This window comes from Salvelinus sp. IW2-2015, linkage group LG20, assembly GCF_002910315.2.
Source record: "Salvelinus sp. IW2-2015 linkage group LG20, ASM291031v2, whole genome shotgun sequence".
In the NCBI taxonomy this organism is placed as follows: domain Eukaryota; kingdom Metazoa; phylum Chordata; class Actinopteri; order Salmoniformes; family Salmonidae; genus Salvelinus; species Salvelinus sp. IW2-2015.
The window spans coordinates 54,954,835-54,968,856 of NC_036860.1; the positions used below are offsets into that span (position 1 = coordinate 54,954,835).

At 42.6% G+C, this 14,022-nt stretch overlaps 1 pseudogene; it reads right to left on the bottom strand.

The window, feature by feature from the left end:
- LOC111980385 (glutathione hydrolase 1 proenzyme-like) overlaps window positions 1-13,206 on the bottom strand; it is a 14,337-nt pseudogene extending 1,131 nt beyond the window's left edge.
- Between the last annotated feature and the right edge of the window lie 816 nt (window positions 13,207-14,022).

The window sequence follows — 14,022 nt, forward strand, 5'->3', positions numbered from 1 at the left end:
CGCATGTCTATTGACTATCGTCAGCCATTTAACCCACCTCGTCAAACCCGGGCTCTCCCTGTGTGGTGTTGGGACTCAGCTGGTTGTGGATTCTGGGATCTGCCACAGCTTTCTTCAGGTCATWGTTGAAGAACAGCGCATTGAAAATCACCTGCAGAACGAACAGCCAACTATTCAGTCACAGACGACTACTTKGTAGAATGCAAAGAAAGTATTAAGAGTATTTTCACACAGCAATGAAAGGGCATGGTAGCCTGGCTCACCGTGGCAGTTGCGTGGTGATCTTTGTTCCTCCTGAGCCCCCCACCACCATCTTGACTTCCTTGCTCCCCTTGTCAAAGAGAATGGCTGGACACATAGAGGACAAGGGCCTCTTACCTGGAGAGAGACAACTAGGGAGTTTGGTACTTGATGGTGGATCTGGATGGACCTATGTCTGGTTATCCGAGTCGGCTGATGCACTGRAAACTTTGGTGTCTGTAGTCAGATKAACCCTTTACCTGGTCTGATGAAGTTGTTTGGTGAAGGAGGCACTCCATAGCCATTCGTGATGAGGGGGGAGCTGAAGTCATCCATCTCATTGTTGAGGAGGATTCCTGTAGAATGCGACATGACTTTGGAGCCAAACCTAGGGAGGAAGTAGAACAGAAAGATAATGAAGACAGGTGAGTAATGAGGACTACTTCCAGTAAAGTAAATCAAAACTGGGAATCAAAACTGGTAAAGTAAATCAAAACTGGGACTTGATTCTTACAAATGGTTGATGGTGCTGGTGGCTGCCACTGCACTCCCGTCCTCTGCCACCACAGACAGATGTGCTGTCCCGTGGTTCTCGGGGACAAAGTACTCCGGCTCATTGTAGTTCATGTGATGGGTGGTATCATCTGTAATCTTCTGACGGAGGGCATCGGCAAAGTAATCTGAGGTCATGTTGTGGATGAGCTGAAGAGGTGAGGGGACAGGAGAATGAGGCTCTGCCATTCAAATGAATGCCCATTCATAGAAACCACCATACAGAACAGTGTATAACATTGAAGATGGACTGGTTTGCATTTACTGACATTTCAACATAGCAGCTTTACAAATAGTGTCTCTGGGCCGACTGATGTCCATTTCAATCAATAGTCTAATCAACTCTCTTATATGAGCATATCCATATTTACTCTGTCTCCAACAAACATGAACATGACGTTTCAACACATACTAGGACCCGTTGATTGAATATGATTAGTAAGTGACTGATTGGAGTAAATTCTTGAAAGTAGAGACATCCTATTAGAGAACTATTCAATATAAGCTCTGGGAAAGATGGGGATGAGAGTTACATCAGAGATACGGAGGAATTGTGGATCTCCCAGCATGCTTCGCTTGGCATAGGCGAAACGGAAGGCCTCGACCATGCGGTGGTACGTGAGGATCTTCTTCTCAGTGTTGGAGACACTGTCTGAGKTGAAGTTGTATCCTGCATGGGAGCAAACCTGGTAATCAACCATAGCCACCATCCCTACATTTATTAAACAATAATACAGTACATTTAATGTGATCACGTCAATATACACTTTGACTCTGAAGTGGACATTGAAAAGGTTTTACCCGTATACAGTAAATATAAAAGTACTGTTCATTCTGTGTCCCAGTCCCAGTCTATCAGTGTTATAACTGTTTCAGTTCACAGCCGTAGAGGAGGAGAGGATGGGAAAAAGGAAAGAATGCTAAAACCAAATGGAAATATTTGATGAATTTCAGCTGACAAGCAGAAGTCATGGTGAACCGTCAGGATGAAGGGCTTGATCAGGCCCTGACATGCCAGTGGCAGAAGTCATGATGAACCGTCAGGATGAAGGGCTTGATCAGGCCCTGACATGCCAGTGGCAGAAGTCATGATGAACCGTCAGGATGAAGGGCTTGAGCGGGCCCTGACATGCCAGTGTTATATGATTCCCCCGCCACTCATCTGTGTCCAATTAGAGGTAAATTGGAAAGATTAGAGTTTGCGGTAGAGGCAGGGGGCCACGGTGAGTGGGTGGCCAGGCAAAGGAGCCACAGGAAGAGTAGGTTCAGGCAGTTTAATTACTCTGGAATAAGGTTTTCATCTAATCCTCTGAGACAAACACTGTCACATTATATAGCCATTGTACTGGATGCCAGCAGAGAGAGGAAGTCTGGAGGAGGACATCTATGGACTATATATCCAATAGACCCTGCATGAATGTGGAGCTGAAACAGAGCTTGGAAGAGGAGATTTATTTCTACACCCCAATAACTGGTCAGTCAGCAGCACCACCACGAACAAAAGGTGATTATCTATCTTAATTTGCATGGTCAAGAGAGCAATACATGTATGGTGCACACAGTAATAGGATGAGATACAGTGCCTTGCAAAAGWATTCATCCCCCTTGGCGTTTTTCCTATTTTGTTGCATTACAACCTGTAATTTAAATGGATTTTTATTTGGATTTCATGTAATGGTCATACACAAAATAGTCCAAATTGGTGAAGTGAAATGAAAAAAATAACATGTATCAAACAATTCTAAAAAATTCACGGAAAACTGGTGCGTGCATATGTATTCACCCCCTTTGCTCTGAAGCCACTAAATAAGATCTGGTGCAACCAATTACCTTCAGAAGTGACATAATTAGTTAAATAAAGTCCACATAGGGGGGATTCTAAATGTCACATGATCTCAGTATGTATACACCTGTTCTGAAAGGCCCCAGAGTCTGCAACAGCACTAAGCAAGAGGCTCCACCAAGCAAGCAACACCATGAAGACACTAAGGAGCTCTCCAAACAGGTCAGGGACAATGTTGTGAAGAACTACAGATCAGGGTTGGGTTATAAAAAAATATCAGAAACTTTGAACATCCCACGGAGCACCATTAAATCCATTATTAAAAAATGGAAAGAATATGGCACCACAACAAAGCTGCCAAGAGAGGGCCGCCCACCAAACCTCACAGACCTGGCAAGGAGGGCATTAATCAGAGAGGCAACAAAGAGACCAAAGATAACCCTGAAGGAGCTGCAAAGCTCCACAGCGGAGATTGCAGTATCTGTCCATAGGACCACTTTAAGCCATACACTCCACTGAGCTGGGCTTTACAGAAGAGTGGCCAGAAAAAAAGCCATTGCTTAAAGAAAAAAGAAGTAAACACGTTTGGTGTTCGCCAAAAGGCATGTGGGAGAACCGCCAAACATATGGAAGAAGGTACTCTTGTCAGATGAGTCTGAAACGTAGCTTTTTGGCCATCAAGGAAAATGCTATGTCTGGCGCAAACCCAACACCTCTCATCACCCCGAGAACACCATCCCCACAGTAAAGCATGGTGGTGGCAGCATCATGTTATGGGGATGTTTTTCCATCGGCAGGGACTGGGAAACTGGTCAGAATTGAAGGAATGATGGATGGCGCTAAATACAGGGAAATTCTTGAGGGTAACCTGTTTCAGTCTTCCAGAGATTGGAGACTGGGACAGAGGTTCACCTTCCAGCAGGACAATGACCCTAAACATACGGCTAATCAACACTCGAGTGGTTTAAGGGGAAACATTTAAATGTCTTGGAATGGCCTAGTCCAAGCCCAGACCTCAATCCAATTGAGAATCTGTGGTATGACTTAAAGATTGCTGTACACCAGCGGAACCAATCCAACTTGAAGTAGCTGGAGCAGTTTTGCCTTGAAGAATGGGCAACAATCCCAGTGGCTAGATGTGCCAAGCTTATAGAGGCATACCCGAAGAGACTTGCAGCTGTAATTGCTGCAAAAGGTGGCTCTACAAAGTATTGACTTTGGGAAGGGTGAATAGTTATGCAAGCTCAAGTTCTGTTTTTTTGTCTTATTTGTTTGTGTCACAATAAAATATTAGCATCTTCAAAGTGGTAGGCATGTTGTGTAAATCAAATGATACAAACCCCCCAAAAATCTATTTTAATTCCAGGTTGTAAGGCAACAAAATAGGAAAAATGCCAACGGGGTGAATACTTTCATAAGCCACTGTAAACCAGGGCTGCTATAATGTAAATTAACAGCATAATTTTCTTATGTGAACAGTGCTTACCCAGCATCAGGCCTGCAAAGCAGAGCGCCTCAGGTGTGATGGCTCGGAAAACAATTATCTTTGGTCCTTATACACTTATAATGTAGCATAGGCTGTCCAAATGTGACCCACAGTTTGATATTGAATACAACTCTGTGTCATCAGTGGGAAGGCTTACCATCCAGGATGTTGAGTATGAGGGAAAGGACAGGGCCACTGGCGGGGTGTTGGGTACAAACATGGTGTACTCCCCCACAGTAGCATTGAGAGGATTCTCTTCCAAAAAAGGCTTGTATTTCTTTAGGTCATCCAGTGTGATGATACCATCTGAAACACATACCAGGAAACAGTCAATAAGATACTGTTTCTGTAACACGTACAGCCAGCAGACCCTGAATGAAATTCTATCAAAATTGCAGTTTGTTCATATTTGGTAGATATAAGGGAGAAACCAACTTGAAGCCTGAATGTCCTTCACAAGGTTCTCTGCCAGCGGCCCTTCGTAAAAAGCATTAGGTCCCTCATTTGCTATTATTTCATAGGTGTCAGCGAGTTTAGTAAAGGTGATGATGTCATTTTCCTTAAGGATGCCACCATTTTTGTCACAAAACACCTCACTGAAAGAGACAAAAAACAGAGATGTCATGTCAGAGACAACATACGAGACACTGAGCTCTCATGTTTGCGTATAAGGGCATAAACCATCAACAGGGGATATACAGTATCTTCTCATGTGAAAACGTGACCCTCTGAACAGTAACTCAGATTGTCACTCCATATTACGTCTCCCTTGTAGGCATGCTCACCATAAAGCTGTGTCACAGATGATGGTTTCCCTGTTCTTGGAAACAGCGGTGGCCAATGCCCTGCCCAAAGGAAAGCCTTTCCGTGCCAACTGGATTGCAGGCTGGAAAAGTTCTCTCCATGGCAATTTTCCATGGCGTTCGTGTGCCATCTCATACCCACGGATCTCCCCTGGTATGGCGATGGACAACCCTCCTGTCAAACGTTACACGTAATGTAATGTAACAGATTGTGAAAGGATATATTGGAAGAGGATAGGTTGGAGTGCAGCTTTTGATCTTCTCTAATGTACTACTCTTCATTCCTGTTCCCAAGAACTCTAAGGGTACCTGCCACAATGACTATCGCCTTGTAGCACATCTGTAATCATGAAGGGCTTTGAAAGGCTGGTTATGGCACACATCAACTCCATCATCCCAGACACCCTAGACCCACTCCAATTTGCATACCACCCCAACAGATCCATAGACTATGCAATCTAAATTGCACTCCACACTGCCCTCACCCACCTACAGTAGATAAAAGGAATACCTATGTGAGAATGCTGTTCATTGACTACAGCTCCGTGTTCAGCACCATAGTCCCCGCTAAGCTCATCACCAAGCTCGGGACCCCGGGACCCTGGTACTGAACACCTCCCACTGCAACTGGATCCTGGACTTCCTGAGTGTAAGAAACAAAACCTCCGCCATGCTGACCCTCAACACGAGAGCCCCACAGGGGTGTGCTTAGACCCCTCCTGTACTCCCTGTTCACCCACGACTGCGTAGCCACACATGAATCCAACACAATCATCGAGTTTCCTGACGACACGGCAGTGGTTGGCCTGATCACCGGCGACGATGAGACAGCCTACAGGAAGGTGGTCAGTGACCTGGCAGCGTGGTGCCAAGACAACAACCTCTCTCTCAACATCAGCAAGACCAAGGAGCTTATTGTGGACTACAGGAAACAGGGGGCCAACACACACCCATCCACATCGACAGGGCTGTAGTGGAGCGGGTCAAGAGCCTCAAGTTCTTTGGTGTCCAAATCACTAAGAACTGAAAATGGTCCATACACACGCACACAGTCATTAAGAGGACACGGCAGCGCCTCCTCAGGAGGATGAAAAGATTTGGCATAGGACCTCAAATCCTCAAAACGTTCTACAAAAAGTTCTAGAGCAGCACCATTGAGGGCATCTTGACTGCATCACTGCCTGCTATGGACTCTATGCACACTCACAGGCCTCTACACACTCACTCACACTCCAACACACATACACACTTCATTGGCTCACACACATAACACGCATTCATACTGACACTACACACACAAACACACAATCATTATATAAGTCGCTGCTACTCCATTTATCATATCCTGATGCCTAGTCACCTTACCCCTATACATACAGTATCTACCCCTACCACTCCAGTATCCCTGCACATTGTTAATATGCTATTGGCACTGAACCTGTCAATATCGCTTACTTACTTTCTTGTGTTCTTCTTATTTCTATTTCTTGTGTGTTTTTATTCTACACTGAACAAAAATGTAAAGTGTTGGTCCCATGTTTCATGAGCGGAAATAAACAATCCTAGAAATGTTACATACACACAAAAAGCTTATTTCTCTCAAATTTTGTGCACAAATTTGTTTATGTCTGTGCTAGTGAGCATTTCTCCTTTACCAAGATAATCCAGCCACCTGACAGGTGTGGCATATCAAGACGCTGATTAAACAGTGTGATCATTACACATGTGCATCTTGTGCTGGGGACAATAAAAGGCCCCTATAAAATGTGCAGTTGTCACACAACACAACGCCACAGATGTCTCAAGTTTTGAGGGAGCATGCAATTTGCTTGCGGATTGCAGGAATGTCCACCAGAGCTGTTGCCAGAGAATTGAATGTTTATTTCTCTACCATAAGCTGCATCCAATGTCGTTTTAGAGAATTTGGCAGTACATTCAAGCGGCCTCACAACCGCAGATCATGTGTAACCACGCCAGCCCAGGACCTCCACATCTGGCTTCTTCACCTGTGGGATCTTCTGAGGGGGGATGGGGGCGGGCTGAGGATAAAGCCCTTTGGTGGAGAAAAAWCTCATTCTGATTGGCTGAGCCTATGCCCTCCCAGGCCCACCCATGGCTGCAACCCTGACCAGTCATGTGAAATCCATATATTAGGGCCTAATTAATTGATTTCAATTGAATGATTTTCATATATGAACTGGACCTCAGTAAAATCTTTGAAATTGTTGCATGTTGCATTTTTTGTTTTGTTCAGTATAGTACTTTACTTTATTTAATAGTACTACTGATATTGATTACTGCATTGTTGGGAAAGAGTTAGCAAGAAAGGCATTTTACTGTACTAGTGGATGTGACAATAAAACTTAAAGCACTTATCTCAGTGTCTTGACTCTATTRCAAGGCCATCTTTCATTGTAAATGTGCATCTTTCATCTTTTTGTTAGGTAACTGATAAAATATTACCCTTCTTGGCTAACTGGGTGCTATTCCCAAACATGTCCTCTGTTGCGTTGGCGGGAGCCGTCTCTCTGGAATCAATGGTCTCTACCTTTCCTGTGAAGGAAGACAGAATCATCATTACATCACACCAAGTTACAATGGAGTGAGCTATTACATTTCCTGTTTTCAGTTCAGTTGTGCCAGTCAATGTTGGATTTGTTGACATCATTAAAGATACAGTTGGTATAGGTTTAAGTCAAGGATTAGGGCTCAGACTCTACCAGTTGTGGCATTATAGATGGTGAAGAAGAGACCTCCTCCAATGCCCATGCTGTGGGCATTCACCAGCCCAACACACAGCAAGGCAGCAATAGATGCATCCACTGCAGAACCCCCTTTCTGCAACGTGTCACTGAGATTTATAGTGGACACACAAACACACACACACAGACAAAAGTTTATATTCAGTGGCCCTGATTTGCATACACAAGCGCTAGTTTGTGAWGAAACAGCAGGCAGTTTACACAGACAGAATGAATTATGATGACAAAATCATAAGGATTTGAGATGATAAACATAAACTCAGAAGAAGGAGCATATTTTTATGTTCAGACAAAGAAACATTTGAGCCTGGTATCTGCTATTTAAAGGCTTGCTTGAGACAGCGTGCTTTGAAACAGGGATCTTTGTATTGTATCTGAATGTCTACAACAACATTTCAATTAGTAATTTCACCAGTGTGCAAACATTTGAGACTAGTACTGTATGTACATGTACAGTGTGTTTGTGTTTGTGTGTGAGAGAGAGAGAGAGAGAGAATTCTAACCTGCCGATTTCTGAGCATGGGCMAGCATCGGCTGCCACGGCAGCCCTTGAGTAGGAATGGCCATTCGAGGACGTCCTGCTCCCCAAACCAAAGAAAACTCCCACAAAAGTGCTTACGGCTGCCACCAGCAGCATCACCAGACCCACCACAATGGACTTATGGACCATCTTTCTGTCAGGGAAACACAGGACATCATAGTAGAGTCAATCTCAATTGAAGAGAGTTAGACAAGTGTAAACACACAGAAACACCCCCACACAAATGTACCCTCAAAATAGAAAAACAGCAAAGACTATTTTTTTCAAACGTGTATCACAATTATGAAATGTGAGTTGTCGCTAAGTTCTCTAACATTCTGTTCAGATATAAAACCAGGCCATTACAACTCACCTCACTCAACAGTGTGTCCTCCTAACCTTATCTAGAGAGTAAACTTGATAGTAATCATTTCGRTACTTCAACCCAATAAGATACACTTTCCTCCTAACTAGTTTATTTTGTTGAAATCTGGGACTGTGTTTACACAAGCAGCCCAACTCTGATTTCTGTGCCCATTTATTGGCAAAAGATCTGATCTGGGTCAGAAGACCAATTACTGGTGAAAGATTTTTGTCTGCCATTGTAAACGTACCCYTAGAGGTCAACCTACTAAAACATGTAACATGCCTTTTGATTATTGATACAAGTCAGCAAAACATTTCATAATAACACTTTGATTCTTACCTTGGAGTAATGCTAATAGCAAGCTTTGACATGTTGCGATAACAAAGTGTATAGTCACACAGATGTGTCATTGATGAGAGGGTAGTGTCCACATTTTGAAAAGGGGATCTGCATGCTGTTGTTTTTTAAATCTAATCTAGCCGGTTGGCGATTTMAATTCAGATAAGAGCCTTTTGATGTCCTTCATGAGAATGTTCCCGAGCTTGCACTGTACACTCTTAGAAAAAGGGTTACAAAAGGGTTCTTCAGCTGTCCGTTTTTGGTTCCAGGTAGAATTAATTTTTGGTTCAAGGTAGAACACTTTTGGGTTCTATGTAGAACCCTCTGTGGAAAGGGTTCTACATGGAACCCAAAATGGTTCTACATGGAACCAAAAGTGTTCTACCTGGAAGCAAAAGGGATTCTTCAAAGGGTTCTCCTATGGGGACAGCGGAAGAACTCTTTAGGTTCTAGATAACACCATCTTTTTCTAAGAGTGTACTGTACAGATATTGGACAGAGTACAGTAACTACAACAGTCACAGTAGCGACAACTGTATCGAGCTGCAACAACTTCTTGACAGCAGCAACTTCTTGATTTTAGCAATCTTTACTTTAGTATCTGAAACCAACTCCAAATGAATTTCCTAATATTCCATAAGTCTAAATCTACAAAGGGCCAGCTCCTGCTTATCCCAGCCAAGGCTCTTCTCTGTCCTGGCACCCCAATGGTGGAACGAGCTTCCCCCTGACATCAGGACAGCAGCCCTGATCTTTGAAATCAAATCAAATCAAATTGATTTATAAAGCCCTTCATACATCAGCTGATATCTCAAAGTGCTGTACAGAAACCCAGCCTAAAACCCCAAACAGCAAGCAATGCAGGTGTAGAAGCACGGTGGCTAGGAAAAACTCCATAGAAAGGCCAGAACCTAGGAAGAAACCTAGAGAGGAACCAGGCTATGAGGTGTGGCCAGTCCTCTTCTGGCTGTGCCGGGTGGAGATTATAACAGAACATGGCCAAGATGTTCAAATGTTAATAGATGACCAGCATAGTCAAATAATAATAAATAATCTGAAAACCTCTTCAAAATTAGTATGTCCACGTCCTAGTTCATGTTAATTGGTTTTGATAGTCCCTGTCACACAAAACTTGATTACTCACCATCACTGGGTGTGGTGACACCTCCAAATGAAAAAGTTTGGAGAAGGCATCACCACACCCAGTAATGTTGAGGAATCTACAACATCAGTAGCACTGTTTGGACTTATTCCATAAGTCTAAATATTAAAGCTATGCGTAGAGATATGCATAGGCCTATGAATAATACAATGGYGATTAAAATTGTGTTGTGTGACAGAACTGCACATTTTAGAGTTGACTTTTATTGTCCCAAGCACAAGGTGCACCTGTATAAAGATAATGCTGTTTAATCAGCTTCTTGATATGCCACACCTGTCAAATGGATGGATTATCTTGGCAAAGGAGAAATGCTCACCAACAGGGATGTAAACAAATTTGTGCACAAAATTAGAGAGAAACAAGCTTTTTGTGCATATGTAAATTTTCAGGGATCTTTTATTTCAGCTCATGAAACATAGAACCAACATTTATATTTCTGTTCAGTGTTGATAAAAAGAAAGAATGGTTTTGTCCTTTGSCCATTCCCAAGGTATTTCATTTTGTTTCTCTATGTGTTTAAAGAACATTGGTCCGCAGCACTTTTGAATTGAGATTGTGTGTCACATTCATCGCTAGATCCCAGCACCAGGTATAGGCGAGTTAGTGTTGAAGGTATGATACATTCACATACAGACACATCTCACTTCTGGTCCTACTAGCCAATTTAGGGGGCAGCTACCCATTCTAGCTGAACATAACTGTCTCGCCATTGCACATGCTTACAACTCACATACACAACCCCCATAGTTAAAGATTGCCATCTACTGTACAATGCCTTACATAATAGAATTATGTTTTCACACACATTATTTTACAAATGTCATATCATAAGCTACTATTTACCCATCATTACAAGGAGATGATGATGAACCATTATCCACTTTGATTTGCAGAATTTTGACAAGCCCTGACTGGCACTATTAGCTATTCTGTTAACTAAGGGGCCTAGCCCGAACCATGAAAAACAACTCCAGACCATTATTCATCCTCCACCAAAGTTTACTGTTGGCACTATGCATTGGGGCAGGTAGCGTTCTCCTGGCATCCGCCAAACCCAGATTCGTCCGTCGGACTGCCAGATGGTGAAGTGTGACTCATCACCCCAGAGAACATGTTTCCACTGCTCCAGAGTCCAAGGGCGGCGAGCTTTACACCACTCCAGCCGACTTTTGGCATTGCATGGTGATCGTAGGCCTGTGTGCGGCTGCTCAGCCATGGAAACCCATTTCATGAAGTTCCCGAAGAACAGTTATTGTGCTGACGTTGCTTCCAGAGGCAGGTTGGAACTTGGTAGTGAGTGTTGYAACTGAGAACAACTGAGAATTTTTTAGACGCTATGAGCTTCAGCGGTTGTCAYGATCGTTATAAGACGAATGATTGGACCAAGGCGCAGCGTGAAAGAAAGCCATCTTCTTTTAATGAAGAAAAAACAAACACTTACTAAATGAACAAAAAACAAACGATCGTGACGCTAAAACGAACTAAGTGCACACATGCAACATAGAACATAGACAATTACCCACAATCACCTAAAGCCTATGGCTGCCTTAAATATGGCTCCCAATCAGAGACAACAAKAAACAGCTGTCTCTGATTGAGAACCTAACCAGGCAACCATAGACTTTCCTAAACYTCTCTACTGAACACAACCCCATACACTCAACAAAAAMMCCCTATACAATACAACCACCCAAGACGAGACAAAACACAAACATCCCCCCTGTCACACCCTGACCTAACAAAAAATAATACAGAAAACAAAGAATACTAGGGCCAGGGCGTGACAGCGGTCCTGTTCTGTGAACTTGTGCGGCCTACCACTTTGCAGCTGAGCCATTGTTGCTCCTAGACGTTTCCACTTCACAATAACATCACTTACAGTTGACCAGGACAGCTCTAGCAGGGCAGAAATTTGACGAACTGACTTGTTGGAAAGGTGGTATCCTATGACGGTGCCACGTTGAAAGTGACTGAGCTCTTCAGTAAGGCCATTCTGYCAATGTTTGTCTATGGAGATTGCATGGCTGTGTGCTCGATTTTATACACCTGTCAGCAACGGGTGTGGCTGAAATAGCCGTATCCACTCATTTATATACTTTTTATATATAGTGTATACTGACAAGGAGTCATTTATTGACTAGACTGTTCCCTTAATAACAGAGATACCTGTTATGCAGGCAGCACTGTTGTGTTGCCTGCATCAAACCCTACCTCACTGCAGAAATGTAGCTACAGTATATGTGAGCACACTGTAATCAGAATCAGAATCACCTTTATTCTCCAAGAACATTTACACATACCCAGAATTTTCCGTAGTGAGAAGGTGCTGCCAGCAATAGACAACATACAAACAGAATACAGACACAAGTTCACATAGACATCATACAGAATGTACAATATCAGAACAGTAAGCATAAAACATAAAACTCTAATGCAGCAAGTCCCCCTCTGTGAAGCAGGTTGAAATGTATTGTCATGAGTCTTGTTCTGGAGACAGAACTGAGCGATTTCCCCTTTTTGGTCTTAATTTAAGTTTAGCCTTCGGCATTAGGGTTGGCAGTGTGGTTAAAGTTAGGGTAAGGGTTCGGTTTGAAATCAGATTTGATGACTTTGTGGCTGTGCCAGCTAGTGGCCACTCTCCAGAGATGCCTCCAGAACAAGATTCATGACAAAAAACAATAACCTTCCTCTGTGAAGCTCATCCTGCCTGATGCCAACAAAATTAAACCAACAACACAAAAGACTGGAATCAGATAATACCTCCTCCCTTCAGTGCTATGCACTGCCATGCAAATTCCTTAGCCTGTCAAAACAGTGTTCAATGCATGTAACATCTCTGGACACTTCATTTACTTATGCAGCACAGGTACAGTTGATGAAAATACACAAACCATTCAGACTGAWTTATTCCCTGTCCTCACACTTAATTGCATTCTTTTTTTTGCTATCCATCACCTAACTGGTAAAAGATCAGACCTCCTCTTACCTTGGTGTCTGTCAGGCCTCTGGAACAGACTGGTTGGCAGTGGGTTTGTCACGGTCCTCTCAGTAAGTTGAGCAGTACATAGCACCATCTAGGCAATAGCTCTCAATGTGTAACTATTACAATGATGTTCAACTTTAACCTACACCTCCATAAAAGCACCTGATTGGTGTTACTGTGGAAAAAGCAGACAGGTACAGAAGTAGGTAGCCTAGCGGTTAAGAGCGTTGGCCCAGAAACTGAAAAGTCGCTGGTTTGAATTCCTGAGTCGACTAGGTGAAAAATCTGTCGCTGTGCCCTTCAGCAAGGCACTTAATTAACTATAACTGCTCCTGTAAGTATCTCTGGATAAGAGTGTCTACAAAAATGTAGGAACAGAGGAGCACATTCCGAAAACATTAACATAAAACTCACCTCTCTTATGAGGGAAATAATTGACAAACTAAGACCAACATAAAACCTTCTATGATGTTATTTTGTTGCACCAGAGACTGGATGTCTAAACAATGGAATAAATGATCTCTTTATTAACAAATAGACTGCTATTGTAGTATTAACCACATCAAACAACATGGTTGTTGGAGATTATTTCAAAGAGGTGAACACATGACTCCAGGGTAGAAAACCACAGGGGCGTAACTTTGGTTTCAGAAGTTGGGAAGACATCAATTTTTTAGGAGTGTGCAAAGCTGTCATCAAGGCAAAGGGTGGCTATTTGAAGAATCTCAAATATAAAATATAGTTTGATTTGTTTAACACTTCTTTGGTTACAACATGATTCCATATGTGTTATTTCATAGTTTTGATGTCTTCACTATTATTCTACAATGTAGAAAATAGTAAAAATAAAGAAAAACCCTTGAATGAGTAGGTGTTCTAAAACATTTGACCGGTAGTGTATATTATTTAAGTATAGAATACTCTGTAATACTCTGATAGCTAAAGGTGAGAGAAAAAGAGAGTACGAAAAATACATTTATCAAATTAAAGCATTAATGAATCCATATTTTATACATCGATTGTGA